The sequence below is a fragment of the Trachypithecus francoisi genome, unplaced genomic scaffold (assembly GCF_009764315.1).
Source record: "Trachypithecus francoisi isolate TF-2019V2 unplaced genomic scaffold, Tfra_2.0 Lachesis_group2, whole genome shotgun sequence".
Taxonomy (NCBI): Eukaryota; Metazoa; Chordata; class Mammalia; order Primates; family Cercopithecidae; genus Trachypithecus; species Trachypithecus francoisi.
In genome coordinates this window covers 8292428-8306870 of record NW_022681465.1, presented here as the reverse complement: position 1 = coordinate 8306870, position 14443 = coordinate 8292428, and the positions used below count along the sequence as shown (strand labels likewise).

Genomic DNA, 14443 nt, shown 5'->3' with positions numbered 1-14443 from the left:
TGGCTCATCTCATCTTAGGACTTCTACCCAGGAACTGACTCTGCGCAAGAAAACAGCCTTGAGTCTCTGTGGTTTGTATCCCTAACCCAACCAATCAGCATTCCCTCTTACCAAGCCCGCTGCGTACCAAACTATCTTTAAAAAACCACAGCCTCCAAATTTTGGGGGAGGATGATTTGAGCATTAATACAGCTTAAGTTTCCTGCTTAGCTGATTCTACATGTATTAAACTCTTTTCTCTATTGCAATTCCCCTGTCTTGATAAATTGGCTTTATTTAGGCAGCAGGCAAAATGAACCCATTGGACAGTTACATGTCATTTTACATGTGATTTTTAGCTATTGTCCTTATCTTTCTTTTATAAACGAACATGAGGAATAATAAAAGTTACTATTGCAGTAATTAGGGATCCAAAACTTTTCTTTCTGCTTTTCCCAGTTTTGTTGCAGGCTATTTCTATAGGAATTGTGTGAATTGTGTGTGCTGACATGGGAAATGAGGGGAGTAATATTGCTGACATGGAGAAAACATAATTAAAAGCAAAATTTCTTCCAATCCAGAAAAAACTCTATACAAATGTAGCAGAGAAAGAAAATGGTTTGTTATTGATAAGCATTAAACAAGAATGTGATGCATATCACAGGTAGTATACTGAGAGATGGCAAAGACAAAGAAATCTTACCATTTTATATAGCTAAACAGGCGTAACTCATTACAAACATGTTTTCAAGATAAACAATAACCAGTCCTCAAGGAGGAGGACTTGACATTACCATTTGTTACACATAATTTATCCTAGATTCACCTGGTAATTGTGGTCACCATCTGTGTTAGCTAATTGGCCTTATTCAAAGGAAAAATAAACTATTCATATATTTATGACAGGAAGTAGTTATACAACTGGGAGCCAGGTGTCCACAGAAGTTAGGCTCCTACCCTCACACAGATAAATGGAGATAAGAGTGTTATCTTTGATAATTATATTTCAAAGGGATGGCTCCCAGTTTGTTACTGGAATATAAAACTGACAAAAGACTTATTTAGCTTGTAAAAAGTTTACATGCATTTCAAAGAGACAGAGAAGGAACCTATAATCTTGAGTTTTCTAAAATGAATGCTCTAAGAAATAGAAGAAGGAGCTGTTTCTCCCTTTATGTTTTATAGGGAGAATTAATTAACCCTCTTATGTTTAATTTGCATTTGCTCTTACACTGAGTGGTGGGGACAACAAAAGACAATGTTGAGTACTGAATTCAATTAAGTTCAATAAAGATATTTAAAAGTTAAATTGGAACTTAACCCTTTATTTATGTAATACGAAAGAAATCAAAATACCGTACCACAAAATAGAGTTTGTAGACATATTTTGAGATGAATGTTCAGTGAACTAGCCAACAGAAGTGGCCTTGCAAAGCTGTCTTTGGTGGGGGAGATTTGGTTCTGTGCAGAATCTGCAGTGATGCAGCCAGGCCTTTTCTTGTCTGGATGTAGGGAAGGTTAACTGACAGTCTGACACCTAGAAAGGTCTAAAAGACACACTTACCATCTATTTGGTCTAACAGCTGCAATCTGTGAGGTTTCATCTGCATAGCAAGACCACCTTGGCCAGCCACGCTTCCTCTTCTCCTTCTCCCAGAATCTGTTTATCATGATAATCTGTTTTGCCATGATCCAAGCTCCCATTCCTTCTTCCTCATATACACATTAATAAATCTGTATGTCATATTAATCTCCTTCTTGGAGTTGATTTTTCAAGCAAACCTTCAGAGGGCAAAGAGAAGCTTTCCCTTGGCCCATATGAATATATTTAAGATGAATCATTTGCTCCTGTAAGGGTTTTAAAAATAAACAGCATACAGTTCACTTGGTACAGGAGTGAAAAATAATGATAAGGGTAATTCAAGTGTAGAGTAGAACTTGAATAGGTCCAAGCCATTTTTGTGGGGACCCTTCTTGAAGTCAGACAATAGTAGTACTTAATCAATGAGATATTATACTGCAAAAAGCATTCTTAAACACTCATAAGCAATACCACTATTAAATAGGCACAAAAAACATCTGGAACTAAAGCTCTAAATCATAAAGCCAAATTCTATGCTAAATTTCCAAGTTCAGGCAATGCATAAATATTTCTAAGCAACAGAGAATTTAGAAAGGCAAATCCCGACTCTCTTCAGCTTTTACTGTGAATACCGATTTGCTCCTGGCCTTTTGAAATCTGTCACTAGAGAGTTATGATTAATTATTTAGAGGCCAAAAATGCCCTTTACCTGTTATCCTTATGAAATGGAAATTACGAAGTCAGAAAAAATAAGATAGTGATTAAAAAATAAGCCAAAAAAAAAAAAAAAAACAATGGTTACTGTTATTAGTAACACCTTCAAAGTTAGAAAATCCAGGATGGGGGACTTTCTTAAAATTGAACATTCTCAATGCTGATACTTATGAAATATTTTCTTTTTTTTTTGCTTCATGTGAAGAAATAATTTTTTAATCAATAGTACTTGCATGAAAGCAGCTTTGAGCTTTCACAAGAGCATGTAACTACTTCAAAGCAGGGCCTGCTACACAGAATACAATATTGTCTCATTAACATAAGGGTCCCCAGCTGAGCAGAGGCATTAGCCAAGGTCAAAAAAGAAGGGTGAGCATTCATTACCTTTTTTTATACTAAAATCTCATATTTAAGTCAATCTCTTAACAATCTTAACCTAAAATATAAACTCATGATCATCTCTTCTTCAAAAGCCAAATAATGATCCTCTTCACTTTATCTTACCTGAGCCTGAACAAAATGCCAATACTTTGTTTCTTCCAGAGAGTGATGAGGGCTTTCAGAAATCAGTGGGAGGTACTGAGGTTCCCTCAGAGGGTCTGGGTGGAAACAACACAGTGGAACTTTTTTGCTGTAATAAGGTTCTCTTTGGTTGTTGTTGCTGTTTATACCAAATCTAAATATAAGTAGTTAAGAAATTGTCATGAAATACACAGTTGACTCTTGAGCAGTTCTGGGGTTAGAGACACCGGGCCCTCTTGCGGTCAAAAAGCCACATATAACTTTTGATTCCCCAGTAACTTAACCTACTAATATCTTACTGTTGACCCAAAGCCTTACTGATAACATAAATAGTTGATTAACACATATTTTATGTTTTATATATATATATATATATAATATATTCTTACAATAAAGTAAGCTACAGAACAGAAAATCTTATTACAAAAATAAGTTATAAAAATAGATTTATTATTCATTAAGTGGAAGTGGATTATCATAAAGATCTTCATCCTTGTTGCCTTCGCATCGAGTAAGCCGAGGAGGAGGAAGATGAGGGGTTGGTCTTGTTGTCTCAGGGGTGATAGAGGTGGAAGATAGGGAGGAGGTGGAAGAGTAGTCAGAAGAAGCAGGCACACTTGGTGTCACTTTACAGACATACACCATAATTTCTATCTGAATTCCTGTCTTGTCATTTCTCTAAAAACGTTTTTATACAGTACTAACATTTCTTTATCATTTGCTTTAATCTTATCGCCTGTATCATAGAAGGGCCCATGCCATAAAAGAAGTCAAAAGCATTCTTGAAAACCTGGAACCCTCCTCCCAGAGTGTCTAACGTCCCCTTGTTTCCTGGCCCTGCATCTTCCATGACTTCTTCCTCATCATCTGGCACTGGTTTGAAAGCACTCATCTCCATCAAGTCACCTACCGTGAATTTCTCTGGTGTAGCGTTTATTAGGTCCTGAATTAATCCAAGACCCATATCTTGAAACCTTTTACCCCCATCTTTATTTTTGCCATACGCACAACCTCTTTTACGATTTCGTTGATTGGCTCAGTCGTAAATCCTGTGAAGCCGTGCACTTCTAGACACAGTATTCTCCAGCAGGATTTTGTTGTTTCCGGCCTGATGGCTTTCATGGCTTTTCCATAACAATGACGGCATTGCCAATAATGTCATCATTCCAAGCTCTCATGATGTTCTATCAGGGTTGCTTTCTATAGCATTGACACTTCCTTTCATAGAGTACCACGTGTGATGAGCTTTAAGTGTCCTTATAGACCTACTAGAAGAAATACAAAAATTAGAAAATTTTGGAAAATCTAAGCTTGCCATCCATTCTTTAAGATACCTGAAAACCAACTGTTAGTTACTCCCTTATGTTACATCTCCTTTCATGGGATGGCCCATGAAAGAAACACATTTTCTAATGATTGTTTAGCTATTGTCACAATATCAGTTTTCCTTCATGAAAGAGACTCTACCCAACTGGATAACATGAAAAATATTACAAAAACATACTAATACTCCACTGAGGGTCATATCTAAATGAAGTCCGTCTGTAAATGTTCAAATCAGGTGGTGGAAATATACCACCTAAGGTTTTTATTGTTTTCCAGGGATTATAAATTTGAAAAACCAAACATTGATTATAAACTGTTTTAGTAATTTTGGAAGTCACCACACCAAAATGTTTTCATAATTTGAATATTTTATCTGTTCTGTGATGATTTTTGGAGTGCAGAACTTTTAACAATGGAAGCTTCAAAGACTGAAGAAAGGCCATACAACCATCCAGACCCTCTGTGGGTCCACATCTAATATTGAATTTATATCCTGTCAGATACCTATTTTGTTCTTTTTTTAAAAATCAGGGTCGGCCGGGCGCGGTGGCTCAAGCCTGTAATCCCAGCACTTTGGGAGGCCGAGACGGGCGGATCACGAGGTCAGAGATCGAGACCATCCTGGCTAACATGGTGAAACCCCGTCTCTACTAAAAAATACAAAAAAAACTAGCCGGGCGACGTGGCGGGCGCCTGTAGTCCCAGCTGCTCGGGAGGCTAGGCAGGAGAATGGCGTAAACCCGGGAGGCGGAGCTTGCAGTGAGCTGAGACCCGGCCACTGCACTCCAGCCTGGGCGGCAGAGCGAGACTCCGTCTCAAAAAAAAAAAAAAAAAATCAGGGTCATTGCACTGTTTATTAAATAAGTCATCACAAGAGAGTTGACTTGGATCAATCTGATGGAGTTCATTCAAATTGCATACTCTAGCAATTTCAACACTAGCTCATTTAACACAAAAATCTTCTAAGGCATTCCCTTGATATTCCGGTTCAGTTCTACACATGTGAGCTTCAATCTTAACATCAATCTGTAATTGTAACACGATAGCTGTAACATCTGTTTTACAGCTATCCTGTGGTAGTAGTAGAGGTGATAAACCCTCGTTGTTTGCATAACATGCCAAAATCATGTAAGACCCCGGAAGCATATTTGCTGTCTCTATAAACATACACTGACTTGTTCTTAGCTGTATGACAAGCTTGGGTGACAGCAATAAGCTTCACAGGTTGAGGTGACTTAAGTTAGGTAAGAGTTTCCTTCTCTATTAACTCATTGTTGGTGGTAACATCATACCTCAACTGATATTTTTCTTCTGAGTTTTTGGCATAGAGCCCATCAACAAAAAGTATTAATTTAGGATTGTACAGCAGAGCAGCTCATAAATCTACTGGAGGGGACACTATTTCTTTTTTTTTTTTTTTTTTTTTTTTTTGAGACGGAGTCTCGCTGTGTCGCCCAGGCTGGAGTGCAGTGGCGCGATCTCGGCTCACTGCAAGCTCCGCCTCCCGGGTTCCCGCCATTCTCCCGCCTCAGCCTCCGAGTAGCTGGGACTACAGGCGCCCGCCACCGCGCCCGGCTAGTTTTTTGTATAGGGGACACTATTTCTGATATTACATTTACACAAATGTGGTCTTCACATCGTCAGGCAGAGGTAGTAGAGCAACAGGCTTAGGTGGGTTTCAGCATTTTTGATGAAAGGTTAGGAGACAAGAGAAGAATTTCCTAAGATGTTAGTCTACTTGGTAAAAAAATGCTGAGTCTGGCTGGAATTTAATAGACTTTCCACCTCATGTGGGACTTGCAAATTAAGTTCATTTCTTAAAGCCAGGCAATTGCTTCTATCAAGTAGTTGCTGCTGCTCCTGCTTTTAAACAATTAGGATATGCTTCAGTTATTGGTTCTAATTTCAGGCTATATTATGCCATGGCCCTGTTTCCCCCATGTCCTTGGGTAAGAAATCCTAGTACTCGATTATTACATTCATGAAAGGAACAAGGTAAAAGATGTACTGTAACTTGGAATTTCTAAAGCTAAGGGCGGTTTTAAGGCCAATTTCATTTGGTTAAAAGTTGGTGCATGACTGTCTTTCCAAGGTTAAGACCCTGGTACTATGTTCTAGTGAGTTCATAGAATGGTGAGGCCATAAAGGAAAAATTCAGGACTCAGTATCTGTAATATTCTATAAGCGTTAAGAAAAGCCCTTGTGTTGGGTTGCAGGGCAAGGAAAACTTTAGGTAGTTTGTATTATTTCAGGTGAGAAGGAAATCCCTTCAACGGTCAAATTGTGTCAAAAACAGTCGACTTTTTCTCTTGAAAACTAAAGTTTTACAGTCAAAGTCTTGTGACCTTTACATGCAACTTGCTATAAAAGGTAAATTGAGTAAATATCAGAGCACTCTTTAGTGGCAAAGTGCATAACTACAGGTCATCTACATATTGAATATGAGTAGAATTTCCAGCACTCTATAGGGTTAAGTCCTCATGCAATGCCTGGGAAAACTACATTAATCCTTGTGTCATTACTATCCAGGTGTACTGCTGATTTTTCCAAGTAAAGCAAATAAGTATTGACCCTAATCATGAACTGGAATGCTAAAAAAAGGCCAAGCAGAGGTTTGCTACTGCAAACCACTTTGAATCAGTGGGCATATTAGACATTAAGATATCAGTATCTGGGACTTAGGAAACCTCGGTATTACAATTTTATTAATTGCCTGTAAATCTTGAATAAATCTCTAAGCTTGTCCATCTGGTTTGTTAACTGGTAGGATTTGAGTGTTACAAAGACTGGTACACAGAATTATAAGTGCTTGTTTAATTGACTCTGCTACCACTGGTGAGAGCCTTTGAACTAATTTGAGTTTTAGTGGATACTGAGGTAATTTAGGCAAGGATTTAGAACGATCTATTTGGACTTTTAAAAGTTCCACACTTTTAATTTTTTTTATATCGGTTAAGGAAGAGGCCCATAAACCTTCAGGTATTTTAGAAAGGACACAGGTTTATAGGCCTGACTTTTGATCTTACCAATTTCTGCCTGTAGAGAGCATAACCGTTCTCATTGAGGAGAGTCAAAAACTCTAAGGTTATTTCTCCCTCAAAGAAGAATTTCATATGCCCCGTTAACAATGAAAATGATTCTCACCCTAGCAAATTTACTGGGGCAGTATCACATAGCAGAAAGGTACATTTTTCTGAAAATATCTGCAAAGTAAATTGGCTTTGTTCAGATATGGAAGCGTCTTGAAGTTGATTCAAAAGCCCCACCACAGAAATGACCTTTTTACTCAGAGGGATTTGTTGATCAATTTAAGTGGAGTTTATGGTAGATAATGTGGCTCTCATATTATTGGACACAGTATTGTACAGGATTGCTCATTTATTTTGACCCTGTTTCTTCAAGTTGACTTAAGGCTATTGTGGAGAAGAATGGACACTAAGTCGGGGAGGGGCAAGGGCAATTTACAGGAGAATCCCTTACGGCCTCCACAATGTCTATTACCACCACAAGGGCTCAGATCTCTTGGGCTGCCTCTCAGGGAGAAACAGTCTGGACTAAAGGGAGGAGATTTATGAGTGGACTGATAGCAACCTGAACAATGTCTTTTCCAGTGTCTTTGTTATTTGCAATAAAGGCAGATATCCTGGGGTACAGAATTTCTTATTCTCTACCTCTTGATTGTGACTTAAAATAAAAACAACAAGGCCCCTTTGGTCTTGGACTCCATAACCATTGTAACAGGACAGACATAAGCTTGTAACACTTCTGGGGTTTTGTTCTTGCTCTGATGTCCTCTCAAAATGTTCAGCTAAGGCTATCAATTGAGTCACATCTGTCACTACCCATCTAAGTTTATGTTTTTAAATGAAACTGTTGAGTTAAGGACAGAATCTATTTATAAACAGATTAGTTAATCCCATTTCAGTACCTGCAGAAAAGACTGCTTGCTGTATGTTGAGCCCAGAACGTTTCAAATACAGTATTTCTGAGTTCTGTAATCTAAAACCGGGTCAACTTTTTGTTTTTGTTTTTTGGTCTGCAAAATTGAATGATGAACCAATTATCTTTCTGTGAAATATATGTAGAAATTGAATCTAAAGGGTTTTCAGCAATTTTCATAGCTCGGTTTGGTCCTTCTCATAAGGGGGTGTGGGAAGATCTTTAATATCCTTGTTAGGTCTGTCCCAATCAGATGCTGTCATCCATTTCTGAGTTTTGCTAGGTCCCGATGTCATGGGAATAAATCAGTAAAAGTCAGAAAGCCCTGGATCGTAAGCTCCTACGATGATTCTAAATTCCTCAATATATTTTTGAGGATGTTCCCTTGAGTCCGGGAAGTTCTTTACAATGACTCTATGCTCAGTTTTAGACCACACAGTAAAAGGTGGTAACAGCCCGAAGGCCTGGCTGATCAGAAGGTCTTACTTCGTAAGGCATCTGTCTAACTTCTCTGTTCTCATCGCATCAAGGTGAAAAGGTCATTTAGAAAAAGGTTAGTGGACTCAGAGAATTTAGGTAGAGATGGATAAAGAGAAGGAATAGTTGGGGTTAGTTCAATCAAGAGTACAATCCTCTTCTATTATGTCCTTAGTCTGTGGCTTAAACTTTGTTTGCTTTTTTTGTAATAGCAATTTTTCATTCATTTAATCTTTTAGATGCCTTCACATGCCAATTAAAGAATACATGAAATTGTTTTTGCAGGCTTTTTGGTCACCCCTTTTATAATATGCCTTTAAATACACAATTTTGTTCAAATTGAAACTTCCAGCCAGGTGTGGTAGCTCATCCCTGTAATCCCAGCACTTTGGGAGGCTGAGTTGGGCAGATAACTTGAGGTCAGGAGTTGAGACCAGCCTGGCCAGCATGGTAAAACTCCGTCTGTACTAAATATACAAAAAGTAGTCAGGTGTGGTGGCTGGCTCCTGTAATCCCAGATACCCGGGAGGCTGAGGCAAGAGAATCACTTGAACCTGGGAGGCGGAGTTTGCAGTGAGCCAAGATAGCACCATTGCACTCCAGCCTGGGCAACAGAGCAAGACTGTCTTGGGAAAAAAAAAAACAACTTCCCTATTGCAGCCATCTTAATTCTACATTGTATTTAGTAAGGTTAGCCCATCTTTTAAAAATGACACACATTCTTGGGTTCCTAATTTTACACACAAAATTAGCTGGAATCGCCAGGCACAGTGGCTTATGCCTGTAATCCCAGCATTTGGGAGGCTGAGGTGGGCGGATCACAAGGTCAGGAGATCGCAGCCATCCTGGTTAACATGGTGAAACCCTGTCTCTACTAAAAATACAAAAAATTAGCTGGGGGTGGTGGTGGGCGCCTGTAGTCCCAGCTACTCGGGAGGCTGAGGAAGGAGAATGGTGTGAACCTGGGAGGCGGAGCTTGCAGTGAGCAGAGATCACACCACTGCACTCCAGCCTGGGCGACAGAGTGTGACTCCATCTCAAAAAAAAGAAAAAAAAAATTAGCTGGAATACCAGAAGCTGTAGTTCCAAACTCCTTTGATTGAGACAAACTCATTATCACAAAGGTCACTATCTGAAGTTCCAGGCCTCTAAACCTGAACCAGTTAACTATCAAATCCAATCTGATCCTCCAGTTCATTCCAGATAAATATTGCTTACAAAATTGCTCAGAACACAAACGGGTAGAGCTCAGAATCCACAATAATACTTGTCCATGAACTCCAGTTACAAACAAGAGAGCAAGGAGCACAGTGGTTTCCACAGTACCTTGCCTCCTGGTCACCTGGTGGTCCTGAGGTTCACTGGAGTTTCACTTTGGATTCTCGCTTTTGACACCAGATCTGTTAAATCAAACAAACCAAAACAAACCTTTAAACAAATTAAATTTAATATGATATAACAGAATCTAATTAAGCAAGAAAAAAATGATTCTTGAATCGGGCAGTTCCCAGCACCAGAACACATTCAGAGACTCCAGGCTGCTGCATGGTTGGATAAAACTTATGGACAGAAAAAGCAAAGTGACATACAGAAAATGGAAGTAACCTCCAGAAACAATTGGATTAGTTACAACTCAGCTTTTGCCTTATTTCAACAATAAACATTTGGTTGCCTGTGAGTGGATGAAGTCTGGTTGCTGGGTTTGGCTGAAACTCAGCTATTTTACAGAAGCACACACCTAAATTAGGTTTTCAGTTTGCATATATTGCAGTTTGTACAGGATAACTAAAGAATGTGATATGCTTAGGCTTTGTGTTCCCACCCAAATCTCATCTTGAATTATAGCTCCCATAATCCCCACATTGTGGGAAGAACCCAGTGAGAGGTAATTGAATCATACAGGAGGTTTCTGCCATGCTACTCTCATGATAGTAAGTTCTCAAGAGATCTGATGGTTTTACAAGGGACTTCCCCTTTCACTCAGCTCTTCTTCTTCTCCATCCTGCCATCATGTGAAGAAGGATGTATTTGCTTCCCCTTTCATCAAGATTGTAAGTTTCCTGAGGCCTCCCCTGCCCTAGGGAACTGTGAGTCAATTAAACCTCTTTCATTTATAAATTACCCACTCTCTGGTATTTCTTCATAGCAGCAGGAGAAGGAGCTAATACAGAATGCAAGTATGAAGTCTTTATCAGGCCAAATTTTAGTTTGATTTAACAAATATTATATAGCAAAGCATGCTCTTTTAAAAAATTAAGGTACATTTTAAAGTAATTTTTTAATATTTATTTCTCTGTGAAGAATCAATACAGATTAATTAGCCTTGAGCAAACAAAATGCTTCCATGCCTATGTGCCAGAATAAGTAAAGACCAGAGGGATAGTATTCCTGCTATACTACAATCTGTTAATTCTTCTGAACAGGTGTTTAAACACTGATTTGCCCCAACATACCTGAAAAAATGGTAATGATTATTAGTTAGAAGACATACAAAATGTTTTTGAATGTGTCTATTTACTCAAAGTAATTTTTATAACTTTTAAAATTTGTGTTTAGTTGGATTATTTTCACAAATTGGACATAACTTATCATTTTCTACCTTAAATTTTTCTAAAAATTAATAACCATTTTTAAATGTCCTTATCAACATGTGTAGAACAGCATAATTGCTTAATAAAGTTTGAGGCCTGTAATAACAGCTGGGGGAGTAAAGGTCTTATGGAACATCTCCCTCCCTCCCTCCCTCCCTCCCTCTCTCCCTGTCTTTCTTTTCTTTTCTTGTCTTGTCTTTTCTTTTTCTTTTTTTGAGACAGAGTCTCTCCTGTTGCCCAGGCAGGAGTGCAATGGCATGATCTTGGCTCACTGCCACCACCCAGGTTCAAGTGACTCTGGTGTCTCAGTCTCCCAAGTAGCTGGGATTATGCGTGCACACCACCACGCCTGGCTAATTTTTTGTATCTTTAGTAAAAATGGGGTTTCACCATGTTGGCCAGGCTGGTCTCGAACTCCTGACCTTGTGATCTGGCCACCTCAGCTTCCCAAAATGCAGTTATTACAAGTATGAGCCACTACGCCCAGCCAACATCTTTCTTAAGTGTGTGTGCAGAGAATGTTAGACTCACAAGTCTTAGCTCTAGATTTGTCTAGAAATATAAAACAGAGACCCAATAAATATTGCATAAATGCAAGTCTCCAGTGCTAAAAGTCTCAATACACTACTCAAATTTTTTATTTTTTCTGGCTATTTTGTTGTTTATTAGCATTTCTTTCTACTAATAAAATGGTAAAGAAAAAGTGAAATTCTACAGATTTTTTCCTACCCTTATAGCTTTAGTATTATTCTGAGTCACTATAATTACAGAATAGACCAAAATGAATTAAAAAAAATTCTGCTCAGATAACTTCTCTTAATTACAGTTTTACATTTTGTTTATTTGTTGGAATTGAAAGCAGGTTTATCTGGCCAAAATCCAGATGACTTGAATCTTCTTTTCTACTCCTGTTTCCCAGCCTTGATGTTCCTTCACCCAAAAATAACCCATGTTATTGGTTTCTTGTGTATCCTTCAGATACCCTCAAACAATTTTTGGAAGAAGGTGAGTATAAACAGAAAAATTAAATCACTGTGTGAGGCAGCATCGTATTGGGAAAAAGCTGGTCCTTGTGTTAGCAGTGCTGGAACAGGGGCTAGAGAGTATTTGATTTAACTTCTTCATCTCACAAATGAGAAAATTGAAGACTAGAGAGAATACAAAGCTCTCATCCAATGTGGCAGAAGGCGAGGGCACTGCAGAGTCAGGATTCAAATAGAGATCGTGTGATTTCAAGTACTCTTTCCACTACACAAAACTAAATTAAATCACATTTTTCTTAACTGTCAAAGATTTATATGTTAATTTTGTGTTCAATCTAGAATAATAATGGTGATGATAATGATGATGATAAAAAGAACATACCCAAAAATGCAAACATGGATAAGAAAGAAATCTTTAGGAAAAAGAAAAAAATCTTAGGTAAGGAAAAGAAAAAACAAGTGTGATATTGCAAAACTCACTGAGAAAGTAACTGGCAGAAATTAAAGAATGTTAAATAAAATGATATGATTTTAAGGAAATATAGAAAAAAAATTCTTTATGCAGAAAGCATTGCATATGGTGAAAAGAATATCAATATCCTTCCCAAATTGAATCCTCTGGACCACAGAAGCAACACAAGGAAGAAAAGTTGCTGGAAGAACAGCTTTTTCCAAGCCTCGTGTTCTGTATAAAGACCTAAAAAGCAATGCTGCCTGGCCTTCTTTCTCCTACCACCGTGTTTCTTGTAACCTTGGCAGCTTCATTCGACAAATTCTTTCAGGCAGACATTTTCTGTCCATCTATCCTAAGAGTGATGGACATAAGTACTAAAATACTGTTCTCCCTTCAGAACAAAAATCTCTCTCAAGCAAGTCTCATTTTAATTTCACATTCTACAGTACACCCACGGGACAAATATGCCAGCCTTTGCTAAGACCCATGGAGAGTCGACATGTGCAGTGAAAGAGAAACATCCTTCAAAAGGGGCAGCCTTTTCATGACTACTGTACAATCAGAACCCTGGCTCAGAATGAGCAGAAATAACCACAGCAGAAGGGCCTTTGTAGCAACTGCTTCACTGGGTAATTGTGAGGAATAAATGACACATTACTTTTTTAAAAACATTGTTTAGCAGGGGACCTGGTACATGAATAAAAATTTGTGTAAATGTGCTTTTTTCCCCCTCAGCATTAGTTTCATATTTTGAATCAAATGGTGTGGAGAGTGCTCCAAGCACACCTCAGACTTTTCCTGCCAAGAGCCATGGTAGCTTTCAAAGCCCCATGCACTGACAGTGCACTGAAGGAAAGCTGTGTGCTATAGCCAGCTGTATAAAAAATGGTGGCTAATTAGAATATATGGTAGTAGTCTAGACAATGAAAGTGCAAAAAATATCTGTAATTATGTAATCATATTCACTGCGAGGAAGCACTCAGTACAACCCAGAGTATCTCTACAATCCTCTTATGATCTTGACAACCTTACTCCCTTACTCTAATGCAATCTCTTAAATGATTGACTTATTCCTGCTGGAAACCAAAGAATGACAGGCGACCCAGGGGAAGACTGGTGGATGAATTTCACCAATATGCCAAAGACAAAGGACATCCAGTACTTCCTAATATGGATAGACACCTTCACTAACTAGGTAGAAGCCTTTCTATGTCAAACAGAGAAAGCTTCTGAGGTAATAAAAGTATGAATTAATGAAATAATTTCTCACTTTAGACTCCCTGAGTACTTCCAGAGTGATAATGGCCCCTTGTTCAAGGTGGCTGTCACCCAGGGTGTCTCAAATGCACTATGCACACAATATCATCTTTATTGTGATTGGAGACCACAATCCTCAGAAGAGGGAGAAAAGACAAATGATATTATCAAAAGACACCTCAGAAAAGTGTCTCAAGAGACTTATCTTCCCTGGATTACTCTTCTTCCCATAGCCCTACTACCTGTTAGAAACACCCCTTTGAAGCTGGGTTTAAGTCTCTTTGAAATGATGTATGGATGGTCTTTTCCCGCTAATGATTTCTTGCTAGACCAAGAAACCTCTGATTTAATTAAACATGTAACTATGTTGGCCCATTTACAACAGGAACTGAAACAATTGCTGGAGGCCTAACCCTGTGAACTAGGGCCATGTCTATTCAACCCAGGGGACTTAGTGCTGGTAAAGGCACTTCTTTCCCTGTCTCCCTCTCTAGGCCCAGAGTGGGAGGGACCTTACACTGTTCTTCTTTCTACTCCTATGACAGTAAGGTCACTCACATACATTCCTGGATTCGTTATACTCAAGTAAAGGCCTGGGGAACTGACAGAATTACCTCCA

The 14443-nt window shown here is 38.6% G+C and overlaps 1 long non-coding RNA gene across 2 annotated transcripts; it reads right to left on the bottom strand.

Annotated features, from left to right (window-relative positions):
- Nucleotides 1–652: 652 nt before the first annotated feature.
- LOC117064740 lies at nucleotides 653–9953 on the bottom strand. 2 transcript variants are annotated; one of them, XR_004429643.1, is made up of 3 exons: nucleotides 9866–9953; nucleotides 2780–4065; nucleotides 653–1827 (listed from the first exon to the last, which is right to left on the bottom strand). It is a non-coding gene; the product is annotated as an uncharacterized LOC117064740 (long non-coding RNA). The 2 variants fall into 2 exon arrangements; XR_004429644.1 differs by having other exon boundaries at nucleotides 653–2951; nucleotides 3708–4065.
- Nucleotides 9954–14443: the final 4490 nt, after the last annotated feature.